The following is a 16,100-nucleotide window of genomic DNA, read 5'->3' on the forward strand; positions in this document are numbered from 1 at the left end:
CCTTGTAAATTGGCTTCTACCTTTTTTCCCTTTTTTCCCTATTTTGGACACTTTGTATGTTTAAGGAGGTTATTGTAACCTTCATTGTGATCTTTCTCAGAGATCTTCCATACTATTGCTCTCTGTCATTGTGGTATATTCTTTTCCTTCCAGCCATTGTATTATCTTCAGCCTGGTTTTCACCTTTCTATTCAGCACTGGATTTTCTTCTTCTGTTCTCTCCTCTCTCTCTTATTCTTGCCTTCTTCATCTCTCCACAGTCTCTCTCTTTGTTGCCTTTTCATCTCCTTTCTCACACTCATCTCTTCTTCCTTTTAAAGTCCATCTTTTTCCACCTCTTTGATTTTACTTGCTTCTTCCATTGCTCCTCTCATTGTCATTCTGTTGTGATTCTTCCTGTTTCCTTCCTTCTTCCATTTTCTGTGTTTCCTTAGGCTCTCCCTCTTCCCAATTGCACATAATATTTGTCCAGAGCCAAAAGGCTCATGATGTATCATATAGTTCATTGGGCAGGGCCCCAGCAGAGTCAACAACATTTCAAGCCATGGTGACCTCTCAGCATAACACTGCTCAGTATGTGTGTACTCCAGATAGCTGCCATAAAGGATTTATGTGCTAATTACTACCCCAACCCTGCAACTCAAAACTGGAACTGCTTGTTCTTGTCACAAGTCCTGGTACCTTTTGAAAATGTATATGCAGATGACACACAGGGCTGCCTGGTTCATCTCCACCCCATAGAGGGTGGGGCCATGCTATCTGAATTTTTCTGAATTGATTCGGAGGGCTCTGATTCAATTCAGAGAGATTAAAGAGTTTCCTGATTTGATTCAGATTCAGAGATTCAGCCACCGAATCAGGCCAAACCTCCACCAAATTGAAGCAAGGACCAAAGCTTTACACAGGCCTAACATTTATTGCTATCAGTAATAGTATTTTTTCTTTTATTGGACCAGATGTATAGTTGGGGGAGAAGTTTGATAAGTTTTGGGGCACAAAGCATCATTCTTCACATTTGGGAAAGAAGCAGACACAGGCTAAACTAACAAAAAAATCCTATCAAGGTAGCATCAACTTTCAAGATAACATGATCCACGTGCAGGATGGTACCCTACTAGCCACTGTATACAAAAACCAACAGATTACCATATTTAGGTCTATGAACCTAGCAATCATGTCAGACTTGTTATATTACCATCTAAATCATAAAGAAAGCATGTCTCTGCTTAGTTTTAGTGCCTACTGCCTAGTGAACAGGAAGAACAATCAGAGGGAAATCTTGCTCAGTCTTGGCCCTGATCAAGATCAGTCACTGTGGGGATGACATATGGGGCACCTATGCATATGCAGTGAGGCTGCTCCAACATGCTGTAATTACAGTGCATCAGAGCAGACTCGATTAATCAAGTCTTCTGGAGCATGGTAATTACCATAGGGTGAAGCAGCAGTTTGCTGCTGGCAGCCAGGAGAGAAACATCAGCTGGTGGAGATGAGGCTCAGGAACAGCTTGAAGGTTTATGGGCTGTGGCTATGGGAATGTAGGAGGCTCTTGGTCCTGGGCATAACCTAAAACTGCACCCTGCCAGGAATGGATGACCTGGTGGAGATCCTAGTGGCATGGGAGCCCCCAGGAAATGCCAAACCAGTTACCACCCTGGTGAAAAGCAGGTCGGGGTGCCTTTATAACCCCAGCTCCCACAACCAGGTGGGTAATCCCATAGTAGGGCCCGAGAAGGCGGACCCATGATAGAGAGTGTGGTCTAGATGCTCAGAAGCCTGACTTGAGGCACCCTTAACTGGTCAATGCCGGGGCCAGGACCAGAAGGGTCAAAAGGGCCATGGGCCCACTGCAAGGGACACCCAGAGCTAAGGGCCTGGGGTTCTGACTGGCCTTGGAGGTGAGGCCAGGGTCTGTGTGGCCAAAGGTACCAGGGGGAGCCTCACCTGAGAGGGGGAAGAGTGCAGGGAGCTAGGCAGCCCACAATGAGGATGTAGTCGGCTGCCTGATAGGAAGGATCCAGTGAAGGTCCAGGCTGGAGGGTTATGGAGCCCAGTGTGCAGCCAGAAACATCAAGAATTTAGATGCCATCTTCGAGGCATGGGCTGTGGTGCAGGTGAGCTGAAGATAACACCCTCTGGCATTGGGGCAGGAAACGGGCAGCCTCCCACCCAATTAACACCATAATTTTGTATCATCAATGTGTGGCAGGTGAGAGAGGTAGGTGGTTAGTCCAGAAACAGGTGGGTGGGAAAGCCTCCTGTTACAAGTATACATATTTTTAAACATGACCCAAGAACCAACTATCTGTTATAGAAAAAGTGCTCCAGATCCACACAATTATAACAAATGTTGTTGTTTGTTTTCAGGACTCCAACAATAACAATTCTAGATAACAGCTGTATAATGGAACAACACGTGGTGTATTTGTGTGCAAACAACAAAATCAAGAGCCCAACATCACTTCACAATTCCATTACCAAGTTGTGCAATTATTGGCCTTTTGAAATGGAGTAAGATTTAACCAAATAAACAGCAGAATTTTAAGTATCCACTCTATTTTAAATATACAGCTATCTATATAAGTTGTTACCCATAACAATGGGGCTCTTCAAACAAATAGTATAGTAATCTGGGGAGGGGAAAGGCCCTTCCTCCTCCCCTCACATAAATGAAGTGCACAGCTTCTCTCTGCACAGTAAAATAGTGCTCAGTGCTGATCAATGCATGAGTTCTTTGGAGATGGCCTACTTTATATCAGCAAATAAAAACAGCAACAATTTTGTTGAAGCTGTTGGACAATGCTGAGCAGTTATGAAAAAACCTATCATAAACATAACATCTCATTTTCCTATTAGTCTTTATGCTAGAAAGAATGCATTGTTTCTTCTTTATTTTCTTCCAAAAATGTTTATTCTTTCCAACATAATTACTTCTTTCATACTATGTTTTAAATAGGCACAACAGAAAGATTGGAAATGTGTCTGCAAAAAAAAAAAATAATAATAATCCAAGAATATTTTTACTGAAACATGCCTGCCTACAGAAAAAATGCAGGTAGGAACCCAGGCAAGAAATCTCCACAGGGATTTCACCTTGCACAGTTTCCCTTAGGTAAGAGGAAAGTTTTGCATTATTTGTGGAATGAGCTACAGTTTTAGTGCTCTAAATATACTTTGGATATTCAGTGCAAGTCAAAGTGCCCAGCCCATGGGTTCCCAATCCTTCTATTAATTATATTCCTTAAAATGGGAGAAATAGGGGACTCACAGAGCCTTGAGAAGCACTGTTGAAAATCAATACAAACACAAGTTGTACCAATTTTTGTACATATTCCAAGCAGTAACATGGAATGAGAACCTTCTAACTCTTAGATAAGTGATCCTCAGCAGTACAGGTAAGGACAGTGCCAAGAAGTCATCTACTTTTCCTTCAATTTAGGAAATTGAAGGATTTATTATGGAGGGTCACTCCCTATCAAAAATGAATCTGGAATACAATCCAGGCACATAAATAAAAAAATACTGTGAAAAAATGTAAAACGTATTGCTTACCTAACTTAATATGTTTTTATTAAGCTGCACAGTACTCACAATGAGCAACAATTATCACAGAACAAATTAGATTAATAAACAAGTATTGTGGTGATGGTCCACAAAAAATGCCTGAAAGGGTACTTGTGAGCCAAAAGCCTGACTAATATTTCTCCCAAATTATACAGTTGGCCCAATAAAAGATATTGCCCACAAAAATCCTTGTTGGCCACATTAATGAACTGGAAATTGTGCTTTTGGTAACACTGTGGGGACTGTAATAGCAGCAGCGTAACAGTGCAGTTAGGCACTGGGGGAAGCTGCAGCACAGAAGTAGTGGCAACTTCCAAATTGCCACTGCCACCATAATTGCAATTCCACATTGTGGTGTAAGCCAGGTTTTTCACCTCACAGCCCTGCCAGTGACCAGGATGGCCATCCCTCTTGTCTTGCCCTAGTTATGCCACTGTGTAATAGTGTACTTTATTTTTCACTTTATAATGCAGAGATAAATCTTCAGCCTTCTATTTTCGAAACCTGAAGGAAATGTTCATTGGATACAGCTTCCACAAAACACGGTGGATTTATCTTCCATTGATACAGTTAAATTACCAAAAAAGAATTAAAATCTTTTAAAGTATTTATTTTTAAAAGCTTTGAAAATTCATCTTGTAAAGAAAGCTCAAAAGCCAAGGAGAACATAATACACTATATCAAATGTAATGCTCCAAAAGACCAATGGTAAAGACTTTTTTGAGAGTTAAATTGGAACCATTTAGTTGGAAAGAAAAGTAAAACATATGAGACCATCTTTAACAGTTATAGACAGTAGTGAGCTCTGCAACACATCACAGAATCTACCATTTTAAATTAGGATTAAATGCTCTTTTATATTCCCCTATAGATGCTAATGCTTACAGTTCAAAATAGAAGTGCTTCTCTACACGCAACACTTCATTTTATGCAGTGAAAGATACGACACCGAAAAAATGTGTCAATGTCACTGTCCATACACAGGGGGAAAAAAACTTTTATGAATAGTACTTTTCTTTTCCCACATTCCTGTTTTGTTTTGTTTTGTTTTTGCTTTCCCTTTCCCAGAATCATATTAAATAGAGATTGAAGGGACCCCAGGAGGTCATCTGGTTCCCTGCTAAAAAACAGGATCACCCCTGTCTAAACCATGCCAGCCAAGCATTTGTTTAACATATACTTATAAGCATCCAGTGATGGAAAATTCACACTATCCCTAGGTAGTCTGTTCAAGTGCTTAACTATCCTCATAATTAAAAAGTTTTCCCTAATATTCAACTTAAATTTCCCTTGTTACAATTTATGACCATTACTTCTTGTCCTCTTCTCTGTGGATACAGAGAATACTCTTATCACTATCCTCTGTATAACGACCCTTCATTTATTTGAAAACTGTTGTCAACGTGCCCATCAATCTGCTCTTCTTTATAGTAAAGCTTCCCAGTTCTTCCAACCTTTCCTTGCAAGTCATGTTTTCTAGACCTCTAATAATTTTTCTTGGTCTCTACTGGACTCTTTACAATTTGTCCAAAGCTCTCTTCAAGTGCAATTCTCAAAACTGTACATACTTCGGATGAGATTTAACCAATGCTGAATAATGTAGAAGGATTATTTCCCATTGTTTTCATGCAGTACTTCTATTAACACTGTTGGCTTGTGGTCTAATATGACCAGTAGTTCTGTTATTTTGTTGGTCCCTTTGCATTTGTTCATTCGATTGTTCTATTTAAGTGTAGTACTTTTCACTTGGCCTTATTTAATTTCATCCAAAATAATACTGGACCCTTTTTTCCTATTCATCAAAGTCATTGGAATACTAATCTTATCCTGCAAAAGGTTTGCTACCTCACCCAGCTTAGTGTCATCTACATATTTATTAAGTTTGGTCACAATTCTATCCCCAAGGTCATTAATCAAGATATTGAACAGTACTAGACATGGGATGATGCCCTGAGATAATATATTTGATATCTCCTCCTAGACAGATGCAGACTACTATGAGCACAATGATCCTGCATCCACTTTCCAGTAGCTTCATCCAGACTGAATGTCCTTAGCTTACTAATGAAAATGTAATGGGAAGCAGTGCTAAAAGCTATACTAGGGTCATGGTAATGTCATACCCATTGCTCTCCCACAAACCACAAACCCATTTATATTTACATAAATACATATTTATATGTACATATATGCAGACACACACACACATATATAACATATATCTGTCATTCTTTCATATAGTATGAATTCATATAGAACTCATATAGCATTAATTTAATTATATTCTATCATATGAAAGTGTGCATATATATACATATACACGGTGTTTATAAAGTCCTTAGCTTAGTGTGTTTGTGCAACTTTAAACTTTAATAACTTTGGATGTACACATTATAGAAGCAAAATGTCAACAGTGATTGAAAGCATAATTCATTAATTTTTAACACAACACAGCTCAAATTTCTAGACTTCATTGTAACTGCCATCTTTTCATAGTTTCATAGTTTCTAGGGTCAGAAGGGACCTGAACAGATCATCAAGTCCTACCCCCTGCCCTGGGCAGGAACGAGTGCTGGGATCATAATACCCCAGCCAGATATCTATCCAACCTCCTCTTGAAGACTCCCAAGGTAGGGGAGAGCACCCTCTCTCTTGGGAGCCCACTCCAGAGCCTGGCAGCCCTAACCATAAAATAATGCCTCCTGATATCAAGCTTGAACCTGCTCTCAATCAATTTGTGGCCGTTATTCCTTGTTATCCCAGGTGGTACCCGGGGGAACAGAGCCTCCCCTATTTTCTGCTGGTCCCCCCCGGTGAGTTTATAGATGGCCACCAGATCCCCTCTCAGTCTTCTCTTGTGGAGGCTGTATAGATTGAGGTCCTTTAGTCTGTCTTCATAGGGCCTGGCCTGCTGCTCCCTGATCATGTGAGTGGCTTTCCTCTGGACCCTCTCATGGTTAGCCACATCCCTCTTGAAGTGTGGTGCCCAGAACTGAATGCAGTACTCCAACTGCGGCCTGACCAGTGCCGCATAGAGGGGAAGGATCACCTCCCTGGACCTGCTTGTGATGCATCTGTAGATGCATGACCCTTGGTTTTTGAGACCAGTGCTCTAACCACTGAGCAATGGAGCCACTTTTGTGATACATTGTTCAATCCAATTTTCCAACTCACAGAAAACATTTTCCAGTTGCTACTGAGTGATTTCATGAATTGCATTTGTGATCCTTACCCCATGCGTAACTTACACTATGCTAAAAAACTTAATGAATTACACTTTCAATTGCCTTTTACAGTTTGCTTCTATCATGTGTATATCCAAAGTTATTAGAATAGAAATTTGCACAAAGATTTTATAAACACCTTGTATTAAGTCATAAATATATAAGTATATGAATGAATGAATAACATATAGTGCCTCATCAGAGAAAAAAAAAATATTTCCAAAATTATTGGATGGAGGTAGTGAAGGTGGTAACTGTTTGGAAAATTAATAGCCAGAAAATGAGTAATGATGGGTGATATAAGATGTGCACGTTATTTCTTTTTCTTCAACATGCTGAGAAGATATAATAATGGAGAAGTGCCTTTTTAATTTAGATTGTCATTTAGAAAGACCTCTACAAAGAAAGCAGAATTAGGATTCACTCCCTTCAATGGGTTGTTGATCTACGAACTTTCCCCTGATAAGTGAAAAAGCTCTTTACCAACCAGTTTTGTAGGACAAATAGACAATTAGTCATTTTAATTGAGGCTTATGTTTGCTTCAGCAACTTTTTTTCAAATATATGATAGGATCAATCTATCTGACACCAGAGGTTCAACCTATCTGATGTCTGGTATAGAGTTATGTGGCAGCCTCATTGAGAAATCAGATACAAAGGTGATCCTGTCCAAAAGTAACTAAGTATAGTTAGCTATAAATGTACAGACAGCATCTCTCTTTTCTAACTTCCGCATAGTCCTGAGTACATGGCGTAAAGGTAAAGATTATACCATCACCCTTGCTTTTCAAGAGATTGTCCCTCAATTTATATTCCTAACTCTGATATCCAGAGTTGTAATTAGCCAATTTATTGTTCTCAAATGCAGAGATCAACAACTAGTGTGAAAAAAACTGACTAAAACGTCTAAGCATGCTTCTAGCTGGAGGCTATATCATATAATTTAGTTTTTGCCTAGTAAACGACTCCATGTTGGTGTTCATTTACTCCTTAATGTACAGCATATGTTTGTATATCTTTTCTTTGTATTTATTATCAATGCAAAATAGCAATGAAATTCTATCACTTTGTGTTTGGTTTACATAGAATGCTAATCAGCAGAACAGCTGAGAGTGAATACTCTTCCTCCTTTAAGCAGTTATTAATATTGCCCAAAACTTGGGGGAGATCCTAGGAGCAGTTCCTAGGCTTGACTGAAGAGTAATGCTTGAAGACAAACTGCCAATCATATACAAAGCTTGAGAGACGGAAAAGAGGAATGCAAAAATAATCCTAGTTGGGCACATCCCATCAAGCATACACCTGTAATTTGTGGCAGCTCAACCCTGCTAATTTGCAGTGCAGAGGGTTTTTTGACACTGAGAAATTCAATTGTCAAAAAAACCCCTGTCACTAAAAAAAGGGGCATGGTGCACATTGGCACTGCTGCTGCCCTAGGAGACCCCTAGAACACCAGGTAAGGATGCTGAGGCAAGAACAGGTGCTGGCCCCAGCCTCTTTGGGCATGGGGAGGTGAACAGATATATCATTTTTGAGGGCTGGGAATTTACCACCTTTTCAGCTCCCCATATTAGAAGAGATCACATGGAGGCTTATGGTTTTAGATGCTTTTTTTTTTTCCTCCTGAATATGTAGGCTACTTTTTCAGGTAAAAAATGGTTAGAAACCATGCTTCCTTTGCCATCTGGAAATAATCTAATGAATGTTAATGTGGTTAGCATCAAATTAGATTTGAATTAATCATATATCCATCTAGAATGGGTTGGGTAGACTGAAAAGAAGTTGGTGGTATGACAGAAGGCTCTTTACTACCTATTAGTTCTACTATGTTTTGGCGAGTGTCCCTGCCATTCTTTCAAGGGTCAGATTCCAGGGAAGAGGAAACAGTGGTGAAGAAGCTTTGTAACCACCTACAATTGTTGAAGACATTAGCTGCATCAAAGGGCATAACAACCTACAGCAACATATGAGGATGTTTGCCTATTACATTGCCAAGGTCTTAGGTGTGGCTGAAAATTTCCAATCCTCCCCTGTGAGAGCTTCTCTAGACCAAAAAGAGATATACATACATATGCCCTGCTCCACTCCCCCACTCTATATTTAAAATCCTTTGAACCAAACATAACATAACATTTACAGACCCCAGTGAGTGTTCTATGGGCAATGGCTTGAAAAGTTCTGAACTACACCAGTATATCCTTAAAAATCATACTGAGCCCTTATTCCTAAGTTTGAAAAACACTTTGTATGATCTTGGGCAAGTCTTCCAACCTTTCAATGCCTTAATGTCCCATCTGCAAGACAGAGATACTATATTTACTCAAATAGATGACCCTGATTATAAGATGAACCCCCAATACTTAGAGACTCTAGAGGGAAATTTTATAAATTTGTTATAATTTTCCAGGTATAGAATCTAACTATTGGAGGTTTGCTTGAATTTTTCCCTCTCGTATTGCTACAGTAGGGAAAATAAATCTGAGGGATCTGATAGGTCTTTGCTCTCTGGTTCTCCTCAATTTTAAACTGATGCATCTGGGATGGAGGATGCTTGCCTGGTGACAGAGTGACATAGACTGGAAAAATTGAGCTGTGCCCAATCAAAATTTGGAACTTGGCTATTGGGCTTTGCCCAATAGAATTCAGAATGATTTGGCCCTTTACAATGAAATTTAAAAAAAAATGGTATTGCATTTCGGTATCCAACGATGAAAGAATAAGTACTGGCCTTTTGGGCTAAGATCAAGTGTAGGGTGAGGTCTGTCCCTTGTACTCCAGGTAGGCTGAACCCTATGATTCTCCACAAATATGGGGATCTCAACTGCACAATTTTGTGGTAATGTGGGGCTGCGTTTGTTCTTTGCCCCTGCTTGCTCCTTTGGCCTTTTGGCAAGGAGCAAGTGTGACTAGGGGGCATCTGATCTCCAATGCTTTGTGCTTGGGGCCTGCATGTAGGATGCCAACCATGAATTTGGGGCAGGCATATACTGATACATTTGGGAGGGAAGACACTTGCCCAGTGGTACAGCCACACAGACTTGAATGACTGAGTTCAGCTCAGTTCATTTGGAGTTTAGAATTAATCTGGCCTTAAGCCAAAAAAGGGGTGGTGGGGGCTGCATGATCCTGTCCTTGTAGTAGGTTCCCGTCAGCATATTTGCTTAATGTGGGCTATGTGCTCATGCTCAGTATTGGCTGCATTTAATCAACTTCATAGTTGGTTTCCATTGCTGAGCATATGCTGTTTTTGGCTGCAGTTTAATGATAGACAGTGTATTCAGTGAGATTTCCTTGATTATAAAATGTGGGACTTTTTTCCCCATGCCAAATTGCAGGGGGCGGACTCATTTTGGAGCCAAATAAATATGGTAATACAAATAATCTCAATGCATTGTCAGAAAACCAGATTATTAATATCTTTAGAGTCCCCACAAGATTCTAGATACCAGGAATCATATAAAAGCAAGATGTTCTATTATAACATTTAATGGAAGTTCCTATCACTTTAGCAATGGGATGCACCTGAGATAGAAACTGCCAATTTTCCAAAACTGAAATTACAAAGTCTGAATTCTAAAAACACAGAACCTGAGTAATGTAATTAAATAATGTAGCCAGAACACAATTTATATCTCAAACTCTCCAAAAGTAATAAGAAATCTCAAAATTTCATTTTAGGAAACATTCCAGTTTTTCCCCTGACTTTGATGGATATTGGAAAGCTTTTTCTTAGACAGCTTTCTCAGAGCCAATCATGTTTACAACCCCTGTGTAGTAGTGCTGAATCAGATACTCAAGATTAGATTTTCCCTTCACACTCTGCAGAGGGATGAAAGAAATGACAATTAGTGTCAAGTGTTGAGTACCAAAGAAATAGAGAGTATTGCTCGGGCATGAAGGGATGAAGTCAGGAAGGCCAAAGTGCAGTTGGAGTTGCAGCTAGTAAGGGATGTGAAAGGTAACAAGAAGGGTTTCTACAAGTACTTCAGTAACAAAAGAAAGAGCAGGGAAAGTGTGGGTCCCTTACTGAATGGGGGAGGCAACTTAGTGACAAGAGGATGCAGAAAAGACTGGAGTACTCAAAGCCTTTTTACACCTCAGTCTTCACAGGCAAGGTCAGCTCCCAGACTATTATACTGAGCAGCACAGTTTGGGGAAGAGGTGAGCAGCCAAGAGTGGCAAAAGAGCATGTGAGGGACTATCTAGAAAAACTGGATATATACAGGTTCATGGGGCTGGATGGGATGCACCTGAGGGTGCTGAGGGAACTGGCTGATGTGATTGCAGAACTGCTAGCCATCATGTTTGAAAACTCATGGTGATCAGGAGAGGTCCTGGATGACTGGAAAAGGGCAAACATAGTGCCCATATTTAAGAAAGGGAAAAAGGAGGATCCAGGGAATTACAGACCAGTCAGCCTCACATCAGCCCCTGGAAAAATCATGGAGCAGATCCTCAAGGAATCCATTTCTAAACAACTGGAGGAGAAGAAGGTGATTAGGAATAGTCAGCATGGATTCACCGAGGGCAAGTAATGCCTGATCAACCTGACTGGCTTCTCTGATGAGATGACTGGCTTTGTGGATGTGGAGAGAGCAGTGGATGTGGTATACCTTGCTTTTAGTAAGGCTTTCGATATGGTCTTCCAGAACATTCTCACAGGCAAGCTAAGAAAGTATGGGCTGGATGAATGGACCATAAGGTAGATAAAAAAACTGGCTGGGACATCAGGGTCAGAGGGGAGGAATAAATGGCTTGATGTCTAGTTTGCAGCTGGTATCAAGTGGAGTGCCCCGGGGTTTGGTCCTGCGGCTGGTTTTGTTCAATATCTTCATCAGTGACCTGGAAGATGGCACAAAGTGCACCCTCAGCAAGTCTGCAGATGACACGAAGCTGATATGCTGGAGGTAGGGCTAGGATTCAGTGTGACCTCAACAAATTGGAAGATTAAACCGAAGGAAATCTCATGAGGTTCAAAAAGACAAGTGCAAAGTCCTGCACTTCGGATGGAGCAATGCCATGCACTGGTACGGACTGGGGGCTGACTTCGTGGCAACAGCTCTGCAGAAAAGGATCTGGGGACAATAAGCTGAATATAAGCTAACAGTGGGCCCTTTTGCCAAGAAGGCTAATGGCATACTGGGCTGCATTGGTAGGTGTGCTGCCAGCAGGTCAAGGGAAGTGATTATACCCCTCTATTCAGCAATGGTGAGGCCACATTTGAAGTACTGTTCAGTTTTTGCCCGCACCCCCACCCCCGCCCCCGACTACAGAAAGGATGAGGTCAAGTTGGAGAGAGTCCAGTGGAGGGCAACAGAAATGGTGAGGTGGCTGGGGCACATGACTTATTAGAAGTTGATGGAAGTGGGATTTTTTAGTCTAGAGAAGAGAGAACTGACAAGGGATTTAACAGCAGCCTTCAACTACCTGAAGGGGGGTTTGAAAGAGGATGGCGCTAGACTATTCTCAGTGGTGGCAGATGACAGAACAAGGAACAATGGTCTCAAGTTGCAGCAAAGGAAGTTTAGGTTAGATATTAGGAAGAATTTTCTCACTAGGAGGGTAGTAAAACACTGGAACAGGTTACCCAGAGAGGTCATGGACTCTCAATCCTCGCAGGAGGTGGGTGGAATCTATATGGGAACCCAGAATGTACGACTGATCTTTCAGTCACTGGACAACAAGCAGGCAAGAGAGGCAGAAAGGGGTGAAATGAGAGCTTTAAATAATAGAGTATCTTTTTTATTAAGACACAGCACCACAATTGGCAAATGCAATCTGAAGACTTTATGGCTGATACTGTTTTGCAGACAGTACACCCTTAAGTCACCAAGTGATAATGCAAGAAGCCATTTAAATCATACAAATAGCACGAGCCTTTTGCCAAATCCCACTGACTATAATATAAAAGAAACTATACACACCAATTTAAGTATGCTGGGTAATTTATGTAGCAACAGTCTACTCTAAACTGTTTGCTTTATTAGACTTTTTCCCTGACAACTCATAGTGTGCACTCAAGTCTCTGTTCAGCTCTTGACAACTCATCAAGACTCATCACTCAGTTAGGCAGAGCATCTTGCTTCTAATAGAAGCAACCTTAAAACTGAAAAGACGTAATCAATTTTAGGTTGCTGTTAGTACAGTGCTGACAACAACTGAGACAGGCAAGAAGAACTGACTGCACAACATGGATCACAGGAAATTTTCTGACTGCAAAATGAGCATGTTCCATATGACTTAACGGTACCAATATCCACAAGTAACACTTACCATCTGAAACTACTTAGAAAGCTCTTTGTTTCATTCAACCTCATATATGATGGCTTGGCTTCAGCTATTCATACTTTACTCACCATTTAGCTAGAGAATAGCAACATGATGTACTTGGAGACACCTTCAGTGCTTAAGAAATTTCAGTGAATGTAGCCACACACAGCACATCTCTTCAACAATACATACTACTGTAATCACATCACACCTATTACAGAGTCTCCACACGTTGGCTTTCCATTGAACAAGAAATTGAGTCCAACACTTTACTCTTGTTTTAGGGTACTGAACAGCACAGGATATATAAAATATTCCATATAGTTCTGGTCCAGAGACAATGATCAACACTTTTATTCTGCACACAGCAAGAATAAAGGTGATTTGTGGAGGAAAGAAGGAGCTTTGCCAGAGATCAGCTCAAGACTGTGGAATGAACCTGCACAGAAACTACAGGCCCTCCCAAAACACTCTGCCACCTTTCATAAGAGAAAAACACATTTTGAACTGGCATTTTCTAATGTATGCACGGGGCACTGCTGGGGGGAGGGGCTTTTGGGAGCTACAGACACCCCAACATTTACCTTACCCCTCCCATAGCCACTCCTCTCTCCGTGTCCAAGCCCCTTGCCTCCCCACCAGGCCACCACCACCTGCCTCATGCAGCTGAGCCTGCCCCGCTCCCACCCGCAGCCCACAGTGCCATGGCACCTTAAGTTAAAAAAAATGAACAAGTATTTTTGGGCCAAAGATGTATAGCGCAGCCCCCACAATTTTCTGTCTAGCCCACCTCAGCCCCCATACTGAGCAGAAACTGGTGCTGCTCCTGCATATGCACATAAAACATATATATTAAAAAACCTAAACAACCCCCTCCCCTGCAAAAGAAAAATAATTCATTACTCTGTGTCCCTCTCCTGCTCCTTAATAGCTCCTGCTACATAATAGATACAGTGAATTGGTTTGGAGCATTGCTGGTTCAGGAAAAGTATGAGGGGCAAGAATTTTGGGGTTTTTTTTGGCTAATATCTTTTCTGAACCAACTGCTGAGTTAGGAGAAAAGTTGAACAACTTTCAGGTGCAGAAAGCTCTTTTTAAAGAAGTCACATCATTTAAGGCATTGCCAGAAGATACTCAGATGCTATGGTGACTACCATAGTAAAAGTAGCTATATAAAATAGAGTAAGTTATGGTCATGTAATGAAATCCTAAAAATGTAAGAAGGAAGGAAACACTCTAATGATAGCACATTCATAAGCTAAAATACTTTCTTTAAGAAATTACAGCAGAGAAAGAGACAAAACAAAACCATACAAAAATAGGTATCAGGAGTGGAAAAAGAAAAACTAACCCCACATCTTTGCTCACAGACCAAAGATCCTACTTTCTGGGGAAAAAGAAAGTGTAGAGCTAGTGCCCTATTCTAGGTGCCAGAATATATATCTGGCAAGCTAGATCAGGTCTTTGGAGCCAATAGGTCTGAACTATGGAGTGGAGGGCTTTAACTGTACACGCCCCAGGGCTGGGCAGCTTCCAGCTGTGCCCATGCCACTACTGCTTCTTCCCACATTTGCAGCTCTTGTCTGACATGGGCTAGTGTTTCAGTGGTGTTTCAGCAGTGGAGGGCTTTTCCAGTACCTGCACTGGGGAAAAGTAACTGGAAGCTGCACCTGCACTGCCACTGCTTCTTCCAACCCCCGGCTTCATTGTGTGGGAGTAGCTTCCAGCCCAGGGGGAGCTGTGTCAGGACAAAATATCTGCAAGCTGAATCCATCCTGCTGCTACTTCTTCAGCCAGTGGGGAACTGTACTTGGGCAGGCACAGCTTTCAGCAGTGCCTGAATAGCAGCTGGAAGGTGGGGGTAAGGGAGAAGAAGAAGGAGAGTGGCAGGGGTCGGGCGGAGTAGTGACAGTACAAACACAGGTTGCAGATACCTGATCCCAGCAAAACTCCCCACTAGGAGAAGCAGTGGTGTCATGGGAGCAGGTCCCAGCTACCTGGCCCCAGTGTAGGTATGAGGAAATCCCCCTTCTACTGATGTGCTGCTAAAGCCATGCAGATGATGTTGGACTGGAGATGGGTTGTTATGACCTAAAGATTGAAAAAGGTTGCAGGCCTGTGAATTTAAAAAAAACCTCTACAATGATATAGAACGAATATACAGAAAAAGATATTATAACAACGTTAATGTTGTACCCTGAAACGGCCACAAAACCAGGAAAACGGAATTTCTAACTCAACTTCCTTTGTGATGGATATGGAACCTTGTCAAGTGATGGGTTCTTAGTGAGTTCTAAATGAGTTTTTGGTGAACAAGTAACATGTTAGATAAAGTTGTTTGTAGATTGTAAATCTACTTTCAGTGAGCTGGAAATGTGTTAGATAATGGGCTGTTTATGAGTTGCAAACCTGTTCAGTGAGCTGAAAATCTGACAGATAATGGGTTGTTTATGAATTCTAAATCAATATTCAGTGAGTTGGAACCTTGTTAGATAATGGCATGTGTATGGGTTGTAAATCTGTTTTCAGTGAACTGGAAACATGTTAGATAATGGGTTATTCTGGGTAGTAAATCTGTTTTCAGTGAGCTGAAAACATGGTAGATAAGAGGTTGCTTGTGAGTTGTAAATCTGTTTTTAGTGAACTGGAAACCTGTTTAATAAAGGGCACTTTACATATTGTAACTCCATTTTCACTATGCAGAAGAATGTTCAATAATGTGTTGTTTCTGAATGGCAGATTTGATTTCAGTGAAGTAGAAACACATCAGCTAATGGATTCTTTATCAGAGGTAGATCACATTCAGTGAAGTGTGGAATAATAATATCTTGCATCTCATCTAGTCAATTTTCACCTTTTCAGTTAAATACTGAGTAATGATTTGAATGAATTGTAAACATGTGCTTAACGAGCTAGAAAAGAGCTGTAGGTATGTTCTGAGTCAGCTTAAGCCTTTTTTTGAAAATTTACTTTCAGATCTCTCTCTAGTTCAATGAAATTTTGTTTCAAAATGTTTGCTGAATATTTTCAGCAGGATGAGAG

At 40.9% G+C, this 16,100-nt stretch overlaps 1 protein-coding gene and 1 pseudogene across 1 annotated transcript in view; one reads left to right on the plus strand and one right to left on the minus strand.

Moving 5' to 3' along the window:
* LRP1B (LDL receptor related protein 1B) overlaps window positions 1-16,100 on the minus strand; it is a 1,375,759-nt gene that overhangs the window by 412,230 nt on the left and 947,429 nt on the right. The gene's annotated exons all lie outside the window — the stretch shown is intronic.
* Window positions 9,509-9,656, plus strand: LOC112551086 (annotated as a pseudogene).

The sequence above is a fragment of the Alligator sinensis genome, unplaced genomic scaffold (assembly GCF_000455745.1).
Source record: "Alligator sinensis unplaced genomic scaffold, ASM45574v1 scaffold533_1, whole genome shotgun sequence".
Taxonomy (NCBI): domain Eukaryota; kingdom Metazoa; phylum Chordata; order Crocodylia; family Alligatoridae; genus Alligator; species Alligator sinensis.